Source organism: Gallus gallus, chromosome 7, assembly GCF_016699485.2.
Source record: "Gallus gallus isolate bGalGal1 chromosome 7, bGalGal1.mat.broiler.GRCg7b, whole genome shotgun sequence".
In the NCBI taxonomy this organism is placed as follows: Eukaryota; Metazoa; Chordata; class Aves; order Galliformes; family Phasianidae; genus Gallus; species Gallus gallus.
Genome location: NC_052538.1, coordinates 21,490,598 through 21,505,473, shown reverse-complemented (window position 1 = coordinate 21,505,473; position 14,876 = coordinate 21,490,598). Strand labels below are relative to the sequence as shown.

Sequence of the window (14,876 nt, the reverse complement as noted above, 5' to 3'; positions counted from 1 at the left end):
AACTGCCGCCCAGAGGTTGGGGCGGGGAGGGGCGCGGCTGTGCGGGACGGAGCGGGGCTGGCGCTGCGGGAGTTGGGCAGAGGGCAGGGGAAGCGGCGTGGGGAGAGGAGAGAAAAAATAAGGAGGGGATGGGGAAAGAGAAGGGAGTGAGGAAGAAAAAAAAAAGAGGGAAAGTGAAAGGAAAAGTGGAGGGAAACGAGGAAAAAAGCCTTGCAAAATTGAAGAAAAAAAACAACAACAAAGGAAAAGCTGACTTATTACCCCAGTAGAAACCAAGAAGAGTAACAAAAAAGTAAGTAAAATCAAAAGGAAATTCAGTGCAAGTTCCAAGAGGACAGAGAGTGAAAAAGAGACAAAGCTGAACTATAAATATATGGCAATTAGAGTTAGAAATTTTAAAAAAGCGATAGAAGAAAAGGCAGCACCAATCATAGCAGACTTCGGAGTAAAAGAACAGAAAGTGGGTTACACCACAGCTTGCATGTGCCACCCCTCGGCCCTCCCAGCAGCGCGGCTGTGGGCTGCATTGTGGTGTGAGAGCTGCAGGGCCCTGCTGACAGCACCCACACCGTCCCCATGGCGTGTGCCAACACCCACTGTGCCCACGGGCCATCCCCATAGGGTGTGCCAACGGGCCGTGCCCACAAGCCCTGCCTATACACCATCCCCACAGGCCGTGCCCACAGGTCCCAATGGCTGCGGCGCTTTCTAAGAGTTGGCGTTTTCAAGTCACTGGAAACTAAAATTGCAGTGAGCTGATCCGGTTGTGCCAGGGAAGGGGGAGGAAATGGGGTTGGGAGCTGCTGAAATAGCAGCTGCTGAGAAAGCGATGAAGCTGAGGGCAGGAAGTTGCAGAAACCAAAAATAAAAGCACAAAGAAACGGGCGATCAGTTGGCCCGAAGGAGGGAAAGAGAAAGAAGGAGAGCTGACAGAAAGAATGTGAAATAAAATCGTGCCTGGTTGTAGCCTGCGATTCAGTGATTCATTGCTGACCTGGAAAGGCTGCAACCCCAGCTGTGCAAGAAAGTGCTTGCAAACTTGCAAGGAAAAAAAACATTTTGGCTACGAAACGTCTATTTGAGTAGACTTAGAGGAGAAGTCGTTCAGGGAAAGAAACATTAGATCTTCACTGTGCTGGGAAGGGCAGCACGCAGCCTGCTTTATGCGTTTCAGATGTGCCCATCGTGCAGGAATCCGGCCACCCGGGGAAGGCAGGAGTGAGGGTGTTGCCTGACCTGGAAGTGAGCTGAAAGAAGTGAATGAAACCAGGCATCTGTAAGCAAGCAAGTGTGCTCCGTGCTGCTGGGAGCCGCAGAGCCAGGCCTGGCTGCAGAGGCAAGGGCTATTCTAAGAATTGGTTTTAGGCAGAAAGGGGTTCCACACAGCTGCAGCAAAACTGAGGCTCTGCTATGCAAAAGTGTTTCGTGGAAGAGCAGAGCGCTCGTGTCTCCACACAGGGAGTAGGAGGCAGAAATTCCCCGCTGATACAAAAGCAAGCTATTGAAACTAAAACGCGTTGGTGAGGTGGTGCCACTTCTTAAATAAAACATCACAACAAGAAATGCTGGGTGTGAACCCTGTGTCCCCATGAACCCTCCTGCCTGTGTGCTATTTTTGATGTAATAACCGACCACCCCAGTTTCAGTACAGAGAGGAGCTTAGCTTCAAAACTAACAGCGTGCAGTGCATACTTACTGAACACGTAGCAAAATGCGTAGTTCCCTTCTTCTCCAGCCGAGCAGCAGACAGGTGAGGGTATACAGACTCACATCTGCACACCTGCTTTACTGAACCAGCACAATTCAAGAAGGCTCTGCTTTGATGACAGAAGTTTAAGCACAGTAAGTTACTGAAAACCATATCCCGTATATAAATGGTTTTGCTATTTTCCATATCAGAGATGTAAAAAAACCCACGTACTTTTTGTTTGTTCGTTGTTTCTTTCTTATCCTTCTACTGAGATAAAAAAAAATTGCAGGAGAATGTTCTGTGGAAATGATTAGCTAAAAGCTAAAGTAAATTGTGGTTGTTAACCTGCTGGTGGGCTTGCACTCTGTGCAATTTATCTAAATCAAGTGCTGTGCAATCTGATGCCACACAGTCCCCCACTACAGCAAAGGACTGAGTGCCTGGCTCCTGCACATCTTTTCCTAAGGAAGCCAGCTTTCAAAGGCAGTGTTGCAAACAGCCTTCTCTCTGCTGAACTCGCTGACCCTCCCACCTAAATAACGTGCCTGAAAAAGAAGAGGTGTCTCTCCTGTTTTAATTACACCAGATTTTGCAAAGGAGAATGAGAAAGTAATTCCTCAAGATGAATGGTTGTACCTGGAATGATTACTCTGCAGATGAAAACAAAACCAGTGAAGCAAACAAGGCCAATAAGCCAACCAACAAACCAGTATAGAAGAGGAAATAGCACAGGAAATAATATCTGTGTGTTTGTGTCATGTGATAACCTTTAAAAATCTTGTACAGCATTCCGTACAGAGCTTATCAAAATTAAAGCAGTATCAAAGACTATTTCTAAAAGGATTCATGCTGGTGTTAGGGATGGGGCTTCTGCATTTGATGTGGACTGCTATGTGAATGTTACTCACAGCATAACAGGCGAACAGTTTCTGCATTGCAATGCACAAACATTTTCACGTCCCCATCCACATCTACAGCTCATTGCAGAGCAGCACACACGGCAGAGCAGACTTCAAGCATGCCTAGAGAGAAACAAATAGAGAACTTCAGGTACAGGGAGACTCTAAAACAGAGCTGACACCAATGCACAGCAGCCTTTCCTCCTGCTTCCAAGCAGATGACTTTGTCTTTCCAATCAAAAAGCCTTTGGAGGTGCCAATGTCATGACTAAGAGCCTTTTATTTCTAGCAGTCTTTCTTGTTCATCAACAGATATCTTCTTTGATTTTATGCTCTTATGTTTATAGCACCCATATGTTTACAACAATAGCATTACCTGCAGAAAGCATCAACACCTGTCTATCCATAAATCTCCACCTCATCTCACTTCTGCTCACCACACTGAATAGGTACTTTGCCTGAGCAGCCTTCCTCCCTCTTTTACAATCAACACTTTGTAATCTGGTTTTTCTCGCTGGGTTGAGAGCATCCACGTGGCAGTGAGCACAAAGGGAATGCTGGAAAAGGATTTGCAACCTCCAGCATCTCCCAAGAGTGGGAAGAGGCTTTGGAGATGGTAATTTCTTGCCTTCTCTGGTCCCCTCAGAAGTGACTTTGAAACTGGGACATCTAAACAGGGAGCAAGAGTTGTTTATTACTTTTTCCACCTTGCAACATCAGTGCTTGCAATTTCCAGGCCTTCACAGGAAACACAACAAAGCAAAACAGATGAGGGCTTGAGAGATTTGCTGGAGGAGAAAATATTCTGTTCCTACCTAGATTCTGCTTATAAGTTCGGTATTAAAACACATCTCTGGTTTTAGTAGAGAGCCTGCTAGCCCTTTAAAATACCAGCCCTGGGCACGTGTAAAGGTACTTTAATGAAACAGAAACCTCAGAGAACTGCAAATAATACCGTAAGTGTGGCCGAAAGCCAAATGATTCTTTTTTGACACACACAAAAAGTTTGGCTCGGTTAATTCCATATGTGGCCGTGGAAAAATAAACAGTAAAACTGAAAGGGGAGGTAACAAGCATCCAGCAGCTCATCTGGGTGCACAGATCAGAGAAAATCCTTAAGCAATACTCTGGTTATTCTTTTGTTGCATTAACTCCACCTGGATGGCCTTTGCTTTGTGGACACCTACCCTGATTGCTGGCTTGCTGTTTTATCTGGCTTTTGCAGGCTTAATTCTTTTAAAATATTTATGAATATTTAGCTTTTAGCAAAATGGGAACAGAAAGAAAGAAAGACAGCATTTCTTTACTGTTCCTTTAGACTTCTCGTTGCAGCAGTCTACCCTTCTAACGTGTTATGAAACTGTCATTGTTACAACCAGGCTATGATGAAACCACACAATCTGAAGTTTTATATATTCCTTACCTCTCTTTAACAATCTGCACGAAGCTCTAGCATGAGTTCCAAGGTTCTGAGTTCTTAGTTGGGTTTGAAGGGTCTGTTATCATTTGGAATCCTTCCTCTCTTAAGGTTTCAGCACTTAGAGAAAAATATGCTTGATGTTACTACGGCATTTTGTTCTTTCTCCCAGCACACAGAAACACAGTAGGTAATTTCCAGAATTCATAAAAAGGAATAACAAACCTTTGCTGTAATACGAGCCTTCTTTTCACTCAAAAGTGACTGCCAAGTTCTGTCCTGCTGCATATTCAAACTCAGATTAGACAAGGCCTCCTGAAATAGTAGAAACAGGAATGAGGAACAGGACAAAGAAAGGCATGTGGTCGCATCCACTCCTCTGCATCTTCTCTCTTTATGGTGGGGAACTTCTACATGTGTTGGTTTGGCTCCGAGTCCTGCTGAGATTTCTGTGTGCACTTGGAACAACAACAACAAAATAATAAAAGCAGTGCTTTAACATTCAGAGAACAGCCAAAAAACCTAAAAGTGAGTGTCGAATGATACATTTTTGCAGCACTTTAAGTAAAGGTTTCTGACACCGCACCGTAGATTTTTAATGGAAGCTGTGCCTCAATATAGTAGTTCTCCTGACAGTTAATATGTTTGCTATCTCCTCAAAAGCCATTTTCTGTTGTAATGTAAGATCATTTTTCATAATGTGTTTGTGGGATCTGGCTACTCAGGTAATATTTTGTAACACAATAAACTTAATGTAAAAAAAAAAACCCTCAGTTTGGAGGGATGGTTTAAAAGTTCATCAGTTATAATTTGGGCAGTGTTCTTCAGGAAAGAAAACCTCATTTGGGTAGAAGGGCTTTTGAAATTAAATGAGACACTGGTGGGGTTCCTTTTGTCCTTAACCATGCAAAGCAGGACAGTTCTCTAAAAGAGGAAGGGAATCAATTCCCTAAAAGGGGAAGGAAGCTGTGGTTTATCTCTCATGCCTTTTGGGAGGCAAATTCACCTTGCCGGAGGACAACATGGATGAGACCTTCCCAACAGAGCTATCCCCACGGCCCTGTGGGTGACTAGCAAGAAGCAAGTTTTCAAAGTGCCACTGAGAGGATGGTAAAAAGAGCAACATTTCAGATTGACAGGGAGCACATCTGGGATTAAAAGAGCCTGAGTGGAAAGGATGGACTTACTGGGGGCTATACCGCTGGCACTTAAAGTCATGAAGAATATGACTGAGCTATAAATTCAAGAGCAGCCTGTGTGGCAAAGCAACATTTTGCCACAAGCAAAGGCATAGAAATTCTGCTTCTGTTGTGTGCAGAAGAGGCTAGAGAGCAGAAGTAGTGAGCAAAAAGTGGACAGAGTGCCTTTCAAATAGCAGTGAGGAAAGAAACAACACCAACGACAAGAAGAATGCTAGATCTACAGGGAAAAAAATTGAGGGAAATTTTAGACGAAGACAGGGGCATACCAGGCATGTTGGACATCATAGTACCAGAACATAAAATAAATAGAAAACATAAGAGTCACTTCAGCTGGTATAAGGTAGGGAAATTTGCTACTGATCGCTGTAATCGAAGGAACATAGCAAGAGCCCACCAGGTGACACGGGCTCTGCATGGACTGAAATGCTAGCTTTAAGTGTACGTAGCGCTGAATCTGCAGAAGCTGTACTTTGGGAAACAACCTTGACTCCACCAGTATAATTTCACAGAGCAGTTGGACAAGGAAGTCATGGAAGTCTTTCATTTGGTCCTCATTAGTGTGCAAGATCTTATACTAGATCTTCCACTTATGGTTGGGGTTGCTGTTCTGGTGCTTACATTCAGAATTCCCCAGGTTTAACAAAGTCCAAGCATTACAGCAGCTACACCCAGCTTCAAAAAAGAACAGAGACATAGACATGACAAAACTTGTGAAAAGGAAACAGAAGGGAGCAGCTTGAAATGGTATGGATATGCAGCACAGCTGCTAATGTCTTGAGAAGCACTAAAAGGAAGCAGACACAGGATAGCGTGACCACAAAACAGGCTATCAGAAACAAGAAGCTGAATTCATCTCCAACTGAAAAACCAAAGGCCGGAGTCACAAACTGATACATTAAAAGGAAAACATAGTGACAGAGCAATAAGAAGTGTGAACAGCAGCTAGGAAGAGAAATCAGAGCTAATATTTAATCCTTTTCAGATACATCGAGACCAAGACCGCTGGAGTCTGATGGAACAAAGACACCTACAGAGTAGAAGAGAAGAGAGGCCAAAACATTTGTAGAGAAAGCCACATGTATATGCATGCTCACACTGCAAGAATCAGGTGATTCCTGTACCTGAAGCCTTCTTTCTGAGGGAGTCAGCAGAGCCTCTGCTGAACCTGAGCTGACTGGGAACAGCTGTAACCTAAAACACTTGGAGCAGAAATCCCCAGGAGCTATGCTAGGCACCTGAGCTTCCTAGGGGAGCGCAGGTAAGTAGCTGCTAATGGCAGCACATACTTCCTCTTCAAGCTTTCTCTGAGCATGGAGAGCAGCAGCATGACACCAATTTCTAACATTATTCTGGGGGATAAAAAGGAGGGAGACAAGGTGGGTGATGCTGGAGGCCATCAGGCCTTTGAACCAGACAAGGCTGCAGAAACAGCAATAAGGGCTAGAATTAGTGTGCAGCTGGATAAATAGGACCTGTTTGGGCAGCGTCAACACAATCTCTAAACTTAGTATTTACCTTCCAGGCCTCTCAAGTGCTTTTTGACTTGGTCAGCAAGCATGTGGACAAAAAGTGATCTGGTTGATATGGTCCACCAGTGACTTCTTGAACAGGATGGCAGCTCCTACTGGGAGAACAGATCAGCAGGCACTCCCAAATGGAACTTGTTTGCTTCTTTCTGTTGATCTGAGCAGGCTCTGCTGTAAAGAAATTATTTGTACCTTAGCTTTATCATTACTGAGAGTGAGATTGAAATATCTTTTGTTATTACCCACAGCTTACATGAGGCTGCAACTTGAACAAGAACTACCTGTCTGTGACTCAACACTCAACACTCGCAACAAGATAAAGCCTGTGGGTGGACAGTGCGTACAAATGAGTTTAGAGAACTTCTACTTGTGCTCGACACTATGGGTAAATCAGGGAGAGACTGTGAGAGTACTGCTATCAGCTTTTCACAGTAGTTCAGGTGAACTGGTTTCATGAACCTGATGCAGAATATGAGAGGGAGAATTCAGAAGCTGAAGATAATGCACAACAGCATAGATCCCTTATGACTCAGATCTGCAGTGCTCTGCCCATGTACTAACCACTAATGAGCTTCTAGACTCTTGACTTTATAGCAGATGTTAAGCTATGAAGTCTAATTATACAAGATCTGGTAACTCCAGATCTCTGGAGATTATCTGGTGTAACCCCTTGCTTAGAGAGAAGGATCAGCTAGAACAGGGTGCCCATGGCTGTGTCCAGTCACGTTTACAGTAACTCCAAGGGCAGAGACTCCACTGCCTCTCTGGGCAGCCTGCTTCAGTGTCCGACCACCACCAGAGTCAGAAGTCTTTTTGTTTTTAAAAAGAACCTCATGTAATCAGCACAGGTTAACATACATCTTGTACATTCACAGGAGGCCACTGAAGAGTTCAGCTGCCTCTTCCCTCACTCACCCCAACTTTAGGTATTTAGATGAATTAATAGGTTCTCTCTGCACCTTCTCTCCTCTAGGATGAAGAGTCCCAACTCTCTCAGCCACTCATATGACAAACATTCCAGTCCCTTAATCATCTTTGTGGCTTTTGCTGGACTTGCTCCACTGATCCTTCACCTATCCTCCTATCCTCCACCTATCCTTCCTGTACTGTGGAGTCCAGAGCTGGTTCTAACACTCCAGATGCATCTTTCCAGTGCTGAGCAGAGGGGAATGATCACCGCCCTCAACCACCTGACAACACCACATTATAGCAGTCCAGGATGCCGTTGGGTCTTCTTCGTTACGGGGCCACATTGCTAGTTCGCATTCAAGCTGGTGTTCTCCAGGACTTCCAGGTTCTTTTCTGTAATGTTACTTTCCAACTATTTGGTCCCCAGCTTAGGGGGAACTTACTTGTATTCATCAGTGTATGGGAGTATTACTCCCAAGTGGAGGATTTAGCATCTCCCTTTGTTAAACTCTACAAGATTCATCTTGGCTGATTTGTCCAGTCTGTTCAGATCCCTCTGAATGGTAGCACAACCATCTCCACATACCAGCCCTCTCAGTCTGCAATTGTCTGCAGACTTGCTGAGAGTGCACTCTGGCCCATCATCAAGGACTATTAATGAAGATGTTAAATGGCATTGGCCCCAATATTAACCTTGTGCCACTGATTACCATCTTCTGTGCCTGGCATTTCAATCAGTTTTCAGTTCACTTCACTGTCCGCTTGTCCCGTCATCATCTTGTTAATGAAGATGCAATGACAGCACTGAAAGCCTTGCTAAAGCAAGATGATTAACACCCACTTCTCCCTCCTCAACCATCAATCTAATCGCTTCATCACAGAAGGCTATCAGGTCTGTCAGGCATGATTTTCCCTTCATACGTCCACAGTGACAACTCCCACTCCTCTTTGGGTCCTTAATATATTTTGAAATTGGTTCCAGAATTCCTTCATTATTAAAAAGGGGGGCCTTTCAGTATCTGATGGGGTGGGGAGGCATAAGAAAGGAGACAGACTCCTGAGATGGGACAAGGGGAAATGATTTCAAACTAATAGAGGGGAGATTTCAACTGGATATAAGGAATAAGTTTTTTTTTTTTTTTTTTTTTTTTTTTAAACAGTAAGGATGGTGAGGCACTGGCACAGGTTGCCCAGAGAGCTGGTGGATACCCCACCTCCAGAGACACTCGAGGTCAGGCTGGAGGGACTCTGAGCACCTGATGGAGCTGTAGGTGTCCCTCATCACTGCAGGGGAATTGGACCTGCTGACCTTTAAGGGTCCTTTCCAACTCGAACAGTTCTATGACTATTTGCTCCATCACCTTCCTAGGTGTTGAGGTGATGCTGACTGGCCTTGTAATTACTCACATTCTCATTCTTCTTGATGTTAAGTCTGACGCTTACTTTCTTCCAGACCTCAGAAACCTCCTCTGATACTGTGACCTTTCAAAGATACTTGAGTGTCCTTGAAATGGTGTCTGTCCTCAGCACGTGTGGATGTAGCCCATTGGTTCCCATGGACTTGCTCTTGTCCAATTTATTTAAATGTTCTGATAATCTCTACTGAGAGAAAGTCTTCATTGCTCCAGATGCTCCCGCTGGTATCAGAGGTGTGGAATTTCTGAAATCAAGTCTTACCAGTAAAGACAAAAGGGAAGAACACACTGAGTTCCTCTGCCTTCTATGTCCTTTGCTACTACCATCCCATTCAGCAACGGGCTCAAACTTTCCCTAGCCTTCCTTTTGCTGCTGATACACTTGAGCAAGTCCTGACAGTTCAGTGTTACTCAGTTCCTTTTTTTTTTTGCTGAACTTCCTCAATGGTCTGTTCCACTAGTGAAGTTCCCAGAAAGAGAGAGAAGATGCTGTTGTCTCCTTTTTAACAAATAGATTGCCAATTTGGATATATTTACTATGACACACTCAAATGCAATCCCTTTTTCTAAGAGGAATCCAAACCTCTTATCAATCCAGGTAAATTCAGTAACCGTAAATCTAAAACAACTTCTCCTTTTTATTCAAAGTATGAAAATATTTATTAGAGCACAAAGAGGAGTCTAGGTCTTGGTCTTCCTCATTCCTTTCCCCACAGATGAGTACTATTACTAACAGAGCAGCTTCTCTTAAATTCTCATTGCAACCCGTTGAACATTCACTCATTTGTATAAAGTCCAACAGTTAGACTATGCTCCCCTTGCACTTAGCACTTGATCTGACAATCTGAAGTCTTCAGAAAGACAAAGTTCTAGAAGTATATTGATTTTAATTTTTACTCAGGCATGGATGTTGAACATAATTCTCAGCCTACCTCCAAAACAGAGTGATCCAACCGCTGCCTTCCGAAGTGAGTCCTTAAGGCAACAGTAGTTGTATTGGTGGTTAAACTCAGCATTTATCTTTAACCTTTAGTTCCACTTTCTGCTTTTATAGCCATGAGAACTGCAAGAGAGGACATGACAGACACCGTAAAGTAGGAATGAGCAAAAGGCAAGCCAAGAATCTTGACTTTAAAAGCAAAAGTTACTGGAGACTCCAAGTCAGAGTATATTTTATTCCTCTAGGAAAACATGTTTAGACATAATAATTGGACACAAAATAAAGCATGAACAGTGCTAGAGATCATTTTAAATTGAAGTTGACTTCATCTTGTTTTTTAATAAACAATACCATGGATTTTGAAAGGTTGTTAATGCCTTAAATATAACAACATAACAATGCTGTAACGCAACAAGTCTTGGATAGTAATCTCATGTTTTAACCCAATATCTAACTGAAAATACAGCTACTTCATCCATTTCATTACACCGTATTTTAGCTCCTTCCTCTTATTGCTATTATCCTGAACTGAGAACAAAACTTCTTCAAATTTAGTTTGAAAAAATAACTCTGGAAATTAAATCGACAAACAATTTTTTGGCAAAACATACATCTCTCTGTCCTTAGAAGCACCCAAACAGTGATGGAATGAAGCACTTCAAACTGTTTCTGCAAAGAGGTTTTTCCACTAATAATAAAATGTCGATTTTGCAATTTGATTCTTGGAGTCAAGGACTGTTGCTCTGCTGTCATTTGGCCACATTTGTTACCGCTGTTTTAGCTGCCTAAGCAATGCATGCCCACACATGTCCAAAATTCTACCTGATTTGGTTGTTTGTTTTTTTGCAGCAGGACCCACAACCTAAGGCATCTCACACAACTGGCACTTTACCAGCAGGAGTCAGGGCTGGGTCCTTGTGCATTAATCCCTGTCAAAATGCATGCATTTCCCCTTTGATTTTGGTAACATATTAAGAATCTCATTCTTGATCACTCTGAAAAGCTTGAGCTTAATGCTTTCCAATAAAAATACTCTAAGTGTCCACTTTACATAGCCAGCTGCAATTTAAATTAGTCCTCGTAGGGACAGGAGACTGTAGCAGCATTCTGGAAAAGGCGTGCTTTATAATGACTTCATTTCATCATTTGTTAATAGCTGTCAATACGCACACAAACAAGTTGCAGCAAAGCATCTGGAGTTCCAAATAATGGGCAAGCTCAGGAGGCACGCTGCTGATCACCATATTGCCTGCTGGCTAGTACTTTCACTAAGCCTGTAATACCACCTACAGCATTAGCAAGTCAAAAATACACACATCTCTGATATTAAAATAATTGTTGAGCAATTCAGCTTTAAGCAGCTTGCCTAGCAACAACAAGACGTTTCCCTATCAACTTGATACCTAAAATGACAATACACTGAATTACGGGGAACAAAACAAAAATCAGCTCATCATCCCACGTGAGCAGTTAGTTTTAAACAATTACACATTCTGTTGTATGTGTACACACCTGTTTTGGCACTTGCTTGCTAAGAGCTGACATTCTGTGCTGCAACCAACACAGCAAGCAGGGAAAGATCTGCAACAGGTCAAGCAAATGGTGGAACTTATTTCTACATTTCTTTTCTGACCCCATCTTTGCTTTTGAGGCAGGATATTTATTTTCATAATCATTTTTAATGCGTCCTTTTCAAGTCATAATTATAGCTAAGACTGGCCACAAGTTAAGCACAAAACTGCACTGTACTTTGTTCTACTGCCTGTGTTTAACTGCTCCTTCACTCTGTTTGTACAACACCTGCACGTGCTGCATAGTCACTTCCCCAGTAAGGTGGTTCTTTTGTTGTTTGCTTGGTGGGTTTTTTTTGAAACTTTTTTTTTTTAGATTAGGTATCCAAATATTTACCACAATAATTCAGAATAACATTTTCTAAACCAGAGCACAGAGTTCAGTGTTCCTCCCACCGTTTACACCCGTGAAATCCCACTTTGTGTTATTACAATACGGCCAGCAGCCTCACAACAGCCTTTTTTCTTCCTTTACGATTTATATCACACTAGATGCATAACTTCTACTAAATTCCCTAAAGTAATTCCTGAACATTAGGCTCATTTCAGCACTGGGACTGCTGAAGTATGCTGCAGGGAGAAAATGAGTTCTGAACAGTGACCTGTATACGTGGCTGAATTCCTCAAGACAACACATTGTCTCCACCTTTTCCGACACAAATACCAGCCACAGCATTGCTTCTCAGAAGAGATCTACTCTACTTTTGATGTTTTCTCAGAATGTTTCCTTCGCGCAGTTCAATCTACTCCTCAGAGGGTTAATACTTAACGAACCAACTTCCCCAGCTGGCTTTGTTTGACGTGCCGTCATCCTCCCCAGTCCAGTCAACATCTATCAGAAACAAAGACCTTAAACAAAACATATTAGGCTTCAGCCTTCGCTTGTGAAGTTTTGGCTCCCAGCCAGAAAATTTTGTTATTTTCCATGCGAGCTTTATTTTTCTTTCCCCAAGCAGCAGTTAATGTGGATCAAAAGAGCCATTGCTTTAGGAAGCAATCATAAAAATAATAAACATGAGCACTGACACAGCACTGTGCACCTTAGATTAAGCCTTGCGCCTGTTGTGGGTGTCCTTGTCTTTGGGAACACCCTCTGAGCTGGAGCTCCAGCCTTTTTCAGCTTTCCATTAATTGACTTTGTCTCGGGATTGAGGCAGAAAACCTTGGAGGGGTGTTAGGGCTCTGGAGGGTTTCTCTTACCTCTCTGGTTTTGGGAGATGACAAGTGGGTCATCTTTTCTTTTTTGGTACGGTTATGTTGACCATCAGGCATCCCACCTCCTGGGTCCATAACTAATCTGGGAACACAAAACAAAACAGATCAAAACAAAGTAAAAGAAAAAAAAGAAAAGAAAAACAAAAAAAGGTTTATTGTTTGCACATATCTCTTTATTGACATGCTCTTCACGTGCTGGTTCTGGGCTTTTGCTTTGTTAAGTCACTCACTTCCCCCATCCTACATGTGGATTTTGGGTTCCCAGGGCAGGTACTTAACCCAAACCAGCTGCTGTAGTAGGTCGGTGGGATGATTCAGCTATGCTCATTTCAGAACTGGCCCTTTCTATCCTGAAGCAAACCACAGATTTAACCAGAAGTGTTCCCCATGCCCCAGCTGTACGGAATTTATGTCCTTGGAGATCCTAAACTCTTGCTAGAAGGAAGTGGGACGAAGAATCTGCAGTCACACACACCAATATTTTCAGATCAGGATTACTCATGTTTACCCTGACTGAGCTGAAAGGGACACCCAGCAGCGTTCTGAATCTATTCCCCAGCAGTGGTCATGGATTTGTTTATTTCCAAACAGCAGTTATCAAATTTAACAGTGCACAGCTCTTTGGCAAGTGCCCCTACCACTCTGGTGAGTGCCTGTTGTACAGCCCAGCTCTCCCCATGGCTCTCTTGTATTTCCTGCCATGCCTCCAGCTGGTTGCTCCTTGCTCTAGCTGTTCCAGCTAGCGGCAATAACTGATCCCTTTTCCCCTAATGCTTCTGCTTTCACCAGCGGTCAGTTCTTTCTCTCCCACCTCCCCACACTGGGCTTGAAGTCACACTAAGCCAAGTGGAAGAACAACCCATAAGTGCAGCTGAGACTGAACGTCCACCCTAAGCTCTTCCTAAGAAGAAAGCAGATTTAGATGCAAATACCAGTAGTTAAAATCCAAATCATCAACCAGACATGCTCTGGAGGGCCACGGGTGGTATAGGACAGGAGAACACAGCCCACACCGTGTCCTCCTCTTGCCATACCCAATGGCCTGCGCTCCTGAGGGCTGTGCCTCTGGGCAGGGCACCCCAGCAACGTGTGGTGACAAAGCCAACACCTGAGCAGCCACTTTGGGCACTGTGTGGGGAGAAGAGCCCCTCTGCTACTTATTCCACACATTTTAAGAGAAAGGCAGCTAAGGTCTCAGTAAGAACTCTACTAATTTGTTCTCTAGAGATGGAAAGCCTCCAGTGCGTTTTCACCTTCAACTGCAAGACACCTACAGACTTTGTAGTAGCAGCATCCCACACGTAGAGCTCCATCTTCAGTATTTGCTTTTGAAATAATTTTTAAACTAATTAGTTTACCTCTTACTGACCCCCAGGACACAGTATGCAGCAACAGCAGCAACTTTACCTTCTCTCAGGCCTTTCCAAAAAGAATCTTTCTGAAGCTGGGGAATTTTACATACTAGAAAGTACAGCGTCGGGTCATGTAAAATGGTAGGTGTCAGATTTAAGGTAGGTAACAGGTAACATGCAAGCATCAGCAAAACCTTCAAGAGAAACAAATGCAGCTAAAGCAGAATTATTTGCAGCCTGTGACAGGACCGTAACGAATTAAGCCATACGTAACCGGGAATGTTATTTTACTTTGAGTTTTTACATCCCCCCAAGCTCATCAACAGCATGCAGCGGTAGGGATTGTGCTTGCTCACCTGAACAAGGCATCAAGCTCTGGGACGCAGTCCCACATCAAGCATCAGTGAAGCTGTACAACACAAAGCTGCTGATGAGGCAAGAGTCAGTCCTTCCTTCAGCTCCGTGCATGCCTGTTCTTGGCTCCCAGCAAGGGCTTTCCTGGTGCTTCTCAGCTGCAATGCACACAGAGTTTATGGCAGGAGGAAGGGGCAGAGCAGAATAAATCAGGTTATTACAGAGTTCAAAGGTTTAAGATCAGACTTCAGGAAAAAAAAAGTGGCCTGAATATATAGCTTGATGGGATAATTTTCAGTATATATTGAAGAAAAAAAATACAGAAAAAAATAGAGGCTTTTTTAATATAGCATAATTAGAACCTTCTTACGTGGATTTTCATTTTA

At 43.4% G+C, this 14,876-nt stretch overlaps 1 protein-coding gene and 1 long non-coding RNA gene across 14 annotated transcripts in view; one reads left to right on the top strand and one right to left on the bottom strand.

Moving 5' to 3' along the window:
* Positions 1-14,673, bottom strand: part of LY75 (lymphocyte antigen 75) — a 55,760-nt gene extending 41,087 nt beyond the window's left edge. Inside the window, exons 1-10 of one of the 12 annotated variants that reach the window (XM_046943618.1) lie at positions 14,493-14,673; positions 14,192-14,330; positions 12,770-12,866; positions 12,172-12,418; positions 11,511-11,579; positions 9,991-10,121; positions 6,724-6,905; positions 4,232-4,321; positions 4,013-4,126; positions 1,697-2,712 (exon numbers count right to left, since the gene is read on the bottom strand). The gene's annotated coding sequence lies outside the window, so the exon portion shown is untranslated. Of the gene's footprint in view, positions 1-1,696; positions 2,713-4,012; positions 4,127-4,231; positions 4,465-6,723; positions 6,906-9,086; positions 9,316-9,990; positions 10,122-11,510; positions 11,580-12,171; positions 12,419-12,769; positions 12,867-14,191; positions 14,331-14,492 lie in introns of all 12 variants that reach the window. The other 11 variants (XM_046943619.1, XM_046943620.1, XM_046943614.1 and 8 more) reach the window with 11 other exon arrangements.
* On the top strand, positions 24-10,717 carry LOC112532831. 2 transcript variants are annotated; one of them, XR_005861422.2, is made up of 4 exons: positions 24-1,842; positions 6,191-6,466; positions 6,983-7,119; positions 7,708-10,717. It is a non-coding gene; the product is annotated as an uncharacterized LOC112532831 (long non-coding RNA). The 2 variants fall into 2 exon arrangements; XR_003076267.3 differs by having other exon boundaries at positions 6,983-10,717.
* Positions 14,674-14,876: the final 203 nt, after the last annotated feature.